Source organism: Macaca nemestrina, chromosome 2 (genome assembly GCF_043159975.1).
Source record: "Macaca nemestrina isolate mMacNem1 chromosome 2, mMacNem.hap1, whole genome shotgun sequence".
NCBI lineage: Eukaryota > Metazoa > Chordata > Mammalia > Primates > Cercopithecidae > Macaca > Macaca nemestrina.
This window is the reverse complement of record NC_092126.1, coordinates 158,163,960-158,173,408: the sequence shown is the minus strand read 5'-3', so window position 1 is coordinate 158,173,408 and position 9,449 is coordinate 158,163,960. Positions and strand designations below refer to the sequence as shown.

General features: G+C 46.2%; 1 long non-coding RNA gene across 3 annotated transcripts in view; it reads right to left on the bottom strand.

Moving 5' to 3' along the window:
* Positions 1–273: 273 nt before the first annotated feature.
* LOC105470244 (uncharacterized) overlaps positions 274–9,449 on the bottom strand; it is a 138,902-nt gene continuing 129,726 nt past the window's right edge. Inside the window, exons 1-4 of one of the 3 annotated variants that reach the window (XR_011620299.1) lie at positions 8,676–8,833; positions 8,456–8,568; positions 7,039–7,113; positions 274–714 (exon numbers count right to left, since the gene is read on the bottom strand). This is a non-coding gene — a long non-coding RNA (uncharacterized lncRNA). The other 2 variants (XR_011620298.1, XR_011620297.1) reach the window with 2 other exon arrangements.

Below are 9,449 nucleotides of genomic sequence, written 5' to 3'. Positions count from 1 at the left end.
CTGGAATCAGAGACTCAAACAGATATTTATACACCAGTGTTCACAGCAGCATTATTCACAATAGCCAAAAGGTGGATACGACTCATGTGTCCATCAACAGATGAATGCAAATAAAATGTGATATATGCATACAATGGAATATTATGTAGTCATATTATGTAATAGAATGCAGTTCTGCCATGTGCTACATCAGATGAATCTTGAAAAAATTACACTAAATGAAAGAAGTCGGACACAAAACAACAAATGTTGTATAATTCCACTTGTGAAATGTCACACGCGTCCGTGTGAAGACAGATCACCAAACAGTCTTTGTGTGAGCAACAAGGCTGTTTATTTCACCTGGGTGCAGGCGGGCTGAGTCCGAAAAAGGAGTCAGCAAAGGGTGGTGGGATTATCACTGGTTCTTATAGGTTTGGGGATAGGCGGTGGAGTTAGGAGCAATGTTTTGCAGGCAGGGGGTAGATCTCACAAAGTACATTCTCAAGAGTGGGGAGAATTACAAAGAACCTTCTTAAGGGTGGGGAAGATTACAAAGTACATTGATCAGTTAGGGTGGGGCAGAAACAAATCCCAATGATGGAATGTCATCAGTTAAGGCTATTTTCACTTCTTTTGTGGATCTTCAGTTGCTTCAGGCCATCTGGATGTATACGTGCAGGTCACAGGGGATATGATGGCTTAGCTTGGGCTCAGAGGCCTGACATGAAATATCTGGAATATACAAATTTACAGAAACAAAAAGTAGAATAGAGGTTACCAAGGCATGCAGAGAAGACAGAATGGAGAATTATTGCTTAATGCGTACACAGTTTCTGTCTAGGGTGATGAAAATGTTTGGAAATAGATAGTGGTGATTGTTGCACAACACGGTAAAGGTTATTAATGCCACTGAATTGTATACTTCCAGATGGTTGGCTGGGCATGGTGGCTCATGCCTGTAATCTCAACACTTTGGGAGGCTGAGGCAGGAGGATGGCTTGAGGCCAGGAGTGTGAGACAAGCCTGGGCGACATAGCAAGACCTCATCTCTACAAAAAGGTTTTTAAAAAGTGTCTGGGTGCAGTGATGGTGTACACCTGTAGTCCTAGCTACTTGGGAGGCTGAGGGGGCAGGATTGCTTGAATTTGCAGTTGCAGTGAGCTATGATCATACCATTGCACTTCAGCCTGGGTAACAGAGTGAAATCCTGTCTCAAAAAAAAAAAAAAAAAAAAAGAAAAGAAAGACTATTATTGAAATGGTGACTTTTATATTACATATATTTTACATCTTTTTTTTTTTCTTTTTCATTTTTTTTTGAGACAAGGTCTCTGTTGCTGAGGCTGGAATACAATGGTGCAATCTCAGCTCACTGCAGCTTTGGTCTTCTGAGTACAAGTGATCCTTCTGCCTCAGCCTCCCAAGTAGCTTGGATTACAGGCACATGCCACCACACCTGGCTATTTTTCGTGTTTTTGGTAGAAATGGGGTTTCACCATGTTGCCCAGGCTGGTCTTGAACTCCTGACCTCAAGTGATCAGCTCACCTTGGCCTCCCAAACTGTTGGGATTATAGGCATGAACCACCATGCACCATGCAATTTTTAAATTTTTTCATAGAGACAAGGTCTCACTATGTTGCCCAGCCTGCAATTTTTAAAAGAGTAAAATAAATAAATAAATAAATAAATAAATAAATAAACCATGAACATTTTGCCAGGAAAAAAAGAGCTTTCACCTGGGCTTGGTGGCTCACATGTGTAATCCCAGCACTTTGGGAGGCAGAGGCAGGCGGATCACTTGAGGACCTGAGTTCCAGACCAGCCTGGCCAATATGGTGAAACCCCCATCTCTACTAAAAGTACAAAAATTAGCCAGGTATGGTGGTGCTCACCTGTAGTCCCAGCTACTCAGGAGGCTGAGGCAGAACAATCACTTGAACCTGGAAGGTTGCGGCTGCAGTGAGCTGAGATTGTGCCACTGCACTTCAGCCTGGGTGACAGAGCAAGACTCTGCCAGGCGCCCCCCATCACGCCTGGCTAATTTTTTTGTATTTTCAGTAGAGACGGGGTTTCACTGTGTTAGCCAGGATGGTCTCTATCTCCTGACCTCATGATCCGCCCACCTCAGCCTCCTGAAGGGCTGGGATTACAGGTGTGAGCCACCGTGCCCGGCCTAGTTTTAGTAAATCGTATCAGCCTTGGGGGAGGCCCTGGGACTGATCCATGTGAAGTCGTTTCACAAGCTGCTCATCTTAGGGCTTAATGAAGCAAAGCAAGAGAGCAAAGTGTTGGGAGATGTTGTATCTTCCATCTGTCTGGAACTTGAGACAAGTAGGGACGGAGTGTCCTTGTGATCTGACGCATTAGGGAGTGCACAGGGAAAGGCTGAGACTCTCTGAGCAGCATGCAGAAGTCACTGCTTACTAAAGAGTTGTGGCAAATCATAACATTTAGTATTTCCAGGCAGAAATTTTGCTCATGTGTGGGGAAAAGGAATATAAATAAGTAAAGTTAATCTATAAGCTTGTGTGCAATATAAAATGTCTTTTGTAATAAAATAAAAATTACCCTGGGGGTCTCTGGTAATGAAAATGTTTCCTGGGCATGGTGGCTCACACCTATAATCCCTGCACTTTGGGAGGTCAAGACAGGTGGATCACCTGAGGTCAGGAGTTCGAGACCAGGCTGGCCAACATGGTGAAACCCCACCTCTACTAAAAATATGAAAATTAGCTGAGTGTGGTGGCCCATGCCTGTAATCCCAGCTACCCGGGAGGCTGAGGCAGTAGAATTGCTTTAACCCAGGAGGTGGAGGTTGCAGTGAGCTGAGATGGTGCCACTGCACTTTAGCCCGGGTGACAGGGTGAGACTCCATCTCAAAAAAAAAAAAAAAAAAAAAAAGAAAAAGAAAAAGAAAAAGAAAATGTCTAAGTGTCTCTCTTGGGTCATTTAGCAGTGAGCCGCCAGGAAGCAAGAGGGTGGGTAGAAGAACTCTGAACGCACGCTGTGATGAAGGGACCTCATACAGAACCTGAGGCAGAAGCTAGGCACTTTAGCACAGTGTGTCTGTGGCCCTGGCAAGCTGAGAGCTAGGGTCCAAATCCCTAACCCAGGGACAGGCTACACTGTGTGTGGGGAAAAGGGTGACTGACAGAAGACACAGGTAAAGGCGGCTTTTTCTGATTCTAGGAAAGCCATCTTTTTCTGATGCCTGTGAGGCCATAGCCAATGGCAATATCCTTGTGTTTGTCACCCCTCTGAATTGCATCTGGGCCACAGGCACACAACCGATGCCTCATGTGAAGCCTGGAGGCTTTGACCTCTCCTTCAGTGTAGTTGATTTGCTCTTGCTCTGCTAAGTTGTGCAATAACTGTGATTGCACCCTTATTTGATGATGTGTGTTTCGGTAACCCGGGAGAGAGTGCTGCTTTGCGAATCCTACGTCAACACTGACCCCTTTCCAAGGACTGTTCAGTAAATCCCCAAGCCAGTTTTTATGTACTGGGTAATTGTCTTTTGAGCTTCTCAGTGGGATAGGAGATCGTGGGATTCCAGTGAGAAATAAAGGCAATGGCTCTCAGTGACATGCAAGCATTCCTGGAATCGGCATGGTGACCTCCCTATGCCTATGCTGAGCTGGCTTATTGAGTGTGAGCTACGCTGCAGGCCCCACAACCCAGCTGCCTTGCTAAGAGAGAATTAAGGAACTTCCCTGAAGGCTAAGACCTTGGGCACTTGGCTCAGATGCGTGTTTCGGTCACAGCATTCTGGACTCACGTAGAGTCTTTTCAAGACTCTAGAATGAGGCTGGGCATGGTGGCTCATGCCGATTTTGAGAGCATTTTGGGAGGCCAAGGTGGGCAGACCGCTTAAGTCCAGGAGTTCGAGACTAGTCTGGGCAACATGGTGAAACCCTGTCTCTACAATAATACAAAAATTAGCCAGGCATGGTGGTGGGTGCCTGTAATCCCACCTACTCAGGAGACTGAGGCATGAGAATCGTTTGAACTGGGGAGGTGGAGGCTGCAGTGAGCCAAGGTCATGCCATTGCACTCCAGCCTGGGCAACAGAGTGAGACCCTGTCTCAAAAAAAAAAAAAAAAAAATCCAGGATGTCCTCGAAAGACAAGACTAAGGGAGTATATCAATTCTAGAGGATATTGGCTTTTTAGCACAAGCATTATAAAGCAAAGGTATCTTGCTTATTTTCCTTCAAACATTTAAGAAATATAGGCCAGGCACAATGGCTTACACCTGTAACCCCAGCACTTTGGGAGACCTTGGCAGAAGGATTGCTGAGGTCAGCAGTTCGAGACCAGCTTAGGAAACATAGTGAGACCCCCCCCCCTTTATAAAAAATAAAAAGTTATGCATGGTGGCACATGCCTGTAGTCCCAGCTACTCAGGAGGCTGAGGCGAGAGGATCCCTTGAGTCCAGTTCGAGGGCAGCCTGGGCGACAGAGCAAGACCCTGTCTCTTAAAAAAAAGAGAAACATTTATTGAACACCTACTGTGTGGCAGAAAATGATGTTGACTCTGGGATACATCAATGGACTAAATCATTCTAGCGGGGCCCCTAAACATAAGTTGTTTGTTTCTGCCTGCCCTGTCTCGTTGTCTCCTCTAGAGGTAGTCTGGGGATAAGCATGAGATGAACTTATTTTGAGGAACCCTGTTAAGAGGTTGTATGATGCAGAAGGGCTGTGTGAGTTTGAGGCCACCCACAGGCTTCAGCGCTCTAGCATCTCTTCTGCTTGCTGCTCACACTATCTGAACAGCTCATTTTGACTGATGTGCTTTGGGTTTGGGGTATAAAATGGTCAACATTTCAGAAGCCCATGAGCCAACCAACTCTCCAAGACTTTTGTGATCACACACTCTGCATTTGCAAAGTTGAACCAAAAATTTAGTCTGGATGAGGTCTTCCTTTCCACACCCACCAGCCCCCTACTTAAGAGTCTGGCCAATCAGTGAAGACACAAACCTTAGGAAGAGGGATCTGGTTAATTTCTAAATTCTTATTTGAACAAATTATTTATTAAGCACTGACTCTGTACCAAACACATTCTTCGTAGTAGGGATGTAAGAGTGAACATAAAAGAATACAGGGCCTGTCTTCAGAGAACTGACATGCTATTGAGGGTTGGGGAAGGAAGAAGAATAACAGCGATGCTCATCAATGTTGTCTACAAACAGCACTTTTCAAATTCTAATATGCTTATGAAAACAGATTGCTGGGCTCCAAGCCCCGAAATGGATTTAATAGATCTGGGGTTGGTCAGAGAATTTATATATATATATATATATATATATATATATATATATATATATATATATATATATATTTTTTGAGACAGAGTCTCGCTCTGCAGCCCAGGCTGGAGTGCAGTGGCGTGATCTTGGCTCACTGCAAGCTCCGCCTCCCAGGTTCACGCCATTCTCCTGCCTCAGCCTCCCGAGTAGCTGGGACTACAAGCGCCCGCCACCTCGCCCGGCTAGTTTTTTTGTATTTTTTAGTAGAGACGGGGTTTCACTGTGTCAGCCAGGATGGTCTCGATCTCCTGACCTTGTGATCCGCCCGTCTCGGCCTCCCAAAGTGCTGGGATTACAGGCTTGAGCCACCGCGCCCGGCCGAGAATTTATATTTTTAACAAACTCTCACAGGATGCTGCTCAAAGCGCAGTTTGTATGAATCATAGAACTCCAAGGTCACAACTACCTGTAAGATGAAATATTTAGTACCTCGTGTCATGCGTGAGTGACAACTATCTGGGCTGGTGGCACGGGGGTGAAATAATTTGCCAAGACAGTTGTAGGTAAAAGAATGGCAGATTTATTAGAGAAAGTATGAAAATACATTGCAAGAAAGCAATGGGCAGCCAAGAAGGGACGAGCTGACTGCAAAGAAACAAAGGCTTGCTGGATATTTTATAGCATAGTGTTTATGCTATATGATGAAGAGGGCTTTGTGCAATACTGATAATGCCAAGGCTGCAGTGAGCTAACTTGCAATTTTCTATCAGCCAAGGGTCTGGTGATAGCTGGGCACAGGAGGAGTGTGAGTTATCTGCATAGGAGGGCTATGTGTCCTGGACTGTGAAGAAAGGCAGACTTGTAGCTTATCTGCTTTCTCTTTTTGCTTTCTCCTGATTCCACCAGCCTGACTCCTTTTCCCTAATTAGGATTCCACACCTTGCTTGCCCTTCAAAGTGTGAGCTGGGCATGGTGTGGCTCACATCTATAATCCCAGCGCTTTGGGAGGGTGAGTCAAGAGCATTGCATAAGCCCAGGAGTTCAAGACCAGCCTGGGCAACATAGTGAGATCCCATCTCTACAAAAAGTTTAATAATTAGCTGGGTGTAGTGGCAGGCACCTGTAGTCCCAACTAGTTGGGAGGCTGAGGTGGGAGGATCACTTGAGCCCAGGAGTTGGAGGCCGTAGTGAGCTATGACTGTACCATTGCACTGTAGCCTGGGCAACAGAGCGAGACTCTGCTAACTAAAAAAAACAAATATGGAAGAGGTACTTGCTGATTTGTGTAGTTTGGATGGTAGGAAGCTGGAACAGGAGGCAAGGGAGGCACAACCTTTCAAGTATGTGTTCAGGCCTGCTAGCACTCACCCGGGGAGGCTTAGAGATTAATGTACACTCTAGCGTGCCAGTCAGGATTCACTGTGGAAACTGGATGACTACTTGGGAGAAGGAAATCAAACACAACAAAAGGAAACTGTCCAGAAAACAAGGAGCACGAGGCTGGATGTGCTGCACCAGTCAGGTGAGGTGAGGGCAAAGTGTAGTTCCGAGGACCTGACCTGGAGGCAGAGTGGAGACACCTCTCCCTTCAGATGCCTATCTGGAGTTCGGGGTTTCCTGGGTTCTGATCTGCCCTGACCAAAAGGTAGGGCTTAGAAAACCCAGAGAGGAGGTTTTTTGTTTCCTGGTGGCTAGACTGCAGGGGTGGGATCGAAGGCAAACCCAGGGCAGAATGCTGCAGGTGCACCAGCCTAACTGGTGTCAGGCCTCCGGCATCTGAGTGGAGGAGGGGCTGGGACTTACCTGCCTCAGCTTGTTTTGATTCCTCAATATTTCTTCACTGTTGTGCAGAACCACACAGTCTGGGAGTTGGAGGAGCTGAAAGGAGACGTTAAGAGAAAGGGCTGCAAACATAGGGGTGTTTGAGAGATCCCCTTTGGGGGAAAATGGGAAGCTCTCCTTTGTTTCATCCCAACAAGCATAAGAATGTAACCCTAGACCAGGGGACTAGCTATGGAAATGGATAGGAAAGGGCAGGCTCACAAAGTGAGGGGAAAAGGAAAAAAACCCACAAGATGATCAAAAACACTGTAGAGGGTGGACATTGGAAGCTATCTAAGGCCAACTTCTCATTTAAAGAAAGTAATGATTGTAACATTTTTGAGGGCTTTCTTCATGCTAGGCTACTCTAATTGCTTTAAATTTATTCAGTCATTTAATCCCTCGAACATCCCCATGAACATTACTGGCCCCAGTTTATAGATGAGGCAATAGAGGTTAAGCAATCTTCATTTGCCTGAGGTCCCAGGTCGTGAATTGCAGGATCTCTTTACCCTTCATGTACCGTTGGCAACTCAGTCAGTTAAGTCCCTTTGACTCGGTTCTCACCTTCTTAAGAGCAGAAGGGCTATTTAAAAGATAAGACCTTGAGGCCCGGCACGGTGGCTCGTGCCTGTAATCCCAGCACTTTGGTAGGCTGAGGCAGGCGGATCACCTGAGGCCATGAGTTTGAGAGCAGTGTGACCAACATGGTGAAACCTCGTCTCTACTGAAAATACAAAAATTAGCCAGACATGGTGGTGAGTACCTGTAGTCCCAGCTACTCAGGAGGCTGAGGCACAAGAATTGCTTAAGCCTGGGAGGTAGAGGTAGCAGTGAGCCGAGACCGCACCACTGCACTCCAGCCTGGGTGACACAGCTAGACTCCATCTCAAAAAAAACAAAAAACAAAAAACAAAACAAAACAAAAAACCCCAAAGGAATAAAAGATAAGGTCTTGGGTAAGCATAGGCATAGGCGTAGAATAAAGGTGAACCCCCCCAAAAAAATTAAAGAAAAAGAAAAGATAAGGCTTGGAGACACCTGCATTCTCCTCCACCTGAGATACTGTCCACCCTCCAGATCTGCTGAATCATGTGGCCACATGATGCCAACGTTGCTGGCAATGTCCATAAGGGAACCCTTCTGAATATGATCCAGGAGGCAGGCACCATCATCAGCCCCTGGCATGCAATAGCCAGAATGAAGATGCTGCCGGTCACTCTGGCCTGTGTGAAGCACACCAACTTCCTGTGGCCCATGTACATCAGCGAGGTGGCTGATGCCTGTCATCCTAGCACTTTGAGAGGCTAAGGTGGGAGGATGATTTGAAGCCAGGAGTTCAAGACCAGCCTAGGAAATATAGCAAGACCCTATCTGTACAAAAAAATTAAAAAATTACCTGGGCACTGTGGCATGTGCCTGTAATCCCAGCTGCTCAGGAGGCTGAAGAAGGAGGATCCCTTGAGCCCAGGAGTTCAAGGCTGCAGTGAGCCCTGGTTGTTTCACTGCACTCTGGCAAGAGCGACAGAACAAAACCCTGTCAAAAACAAAACAAAACAAAAAAGACAAAACTCTGTCTTACTAATATGACTTTGCTTGTTTTTGAAACAGAGTCTCACATTTCCACCCAGGCTGGAGTGCAGTGGCACGATCTCATCTCACTGCCACCTCTGCCTCCAGGTTCATGTGATTCTTGTGCGTCAGCCTGCCAAGTAGCTGAGACTACAGACATGCACTACCATGCCAGGCTAATTTTTGTATTTTAGTAGAGACGGGGTTTCACCATGTTGTCCAGGCTGGTCTCGAACTCCTATCCTCAAGTGATCTGCCCATCTGAGGCTCCCACATGCTGGGATCACAGGCATGACCCACTGCACCTGGCCTAATATGACTTTGGTAAGAAAGAAAAGAAAGACCATGGATACAGACTGAATATTTTTCCCCTCCCCACAAATTCATGTCTGAAGCTCTAACCTTCAATGTGATGGTATTTGGAGATGGGGCCTTTGGGAGGTGAGCTCACTCACACATGTGCACTTTCTCTCTGCCATGTAAGGACACAGGAAAAAAGCAGCTGTTTGCGAGGAAGACAGCCCTCATCAGGAACTAAATCAGCTGGCACCTTGATCTCAGACTTCCAACCTCCAGAACTGCAAGAAATAAATTTCTGTTGTTTAGGCCACCCAGTCTGTAGTATTTTGTCATGGCAGCCCAAGCTGACTAATATAACGACCATTAACAGTCTGAAACTGGGCCAGGGACAGTGGCTCACACATATAATCCTAGCACTCTGAAAGGTCAAGGTGGGAGGATCCCTTGAGACCAGGTTCAAGACCAGCCTGGGCCACATAGTGAGACCCATATCTCTATTTAAAAAAAAAAACCAAACCAAA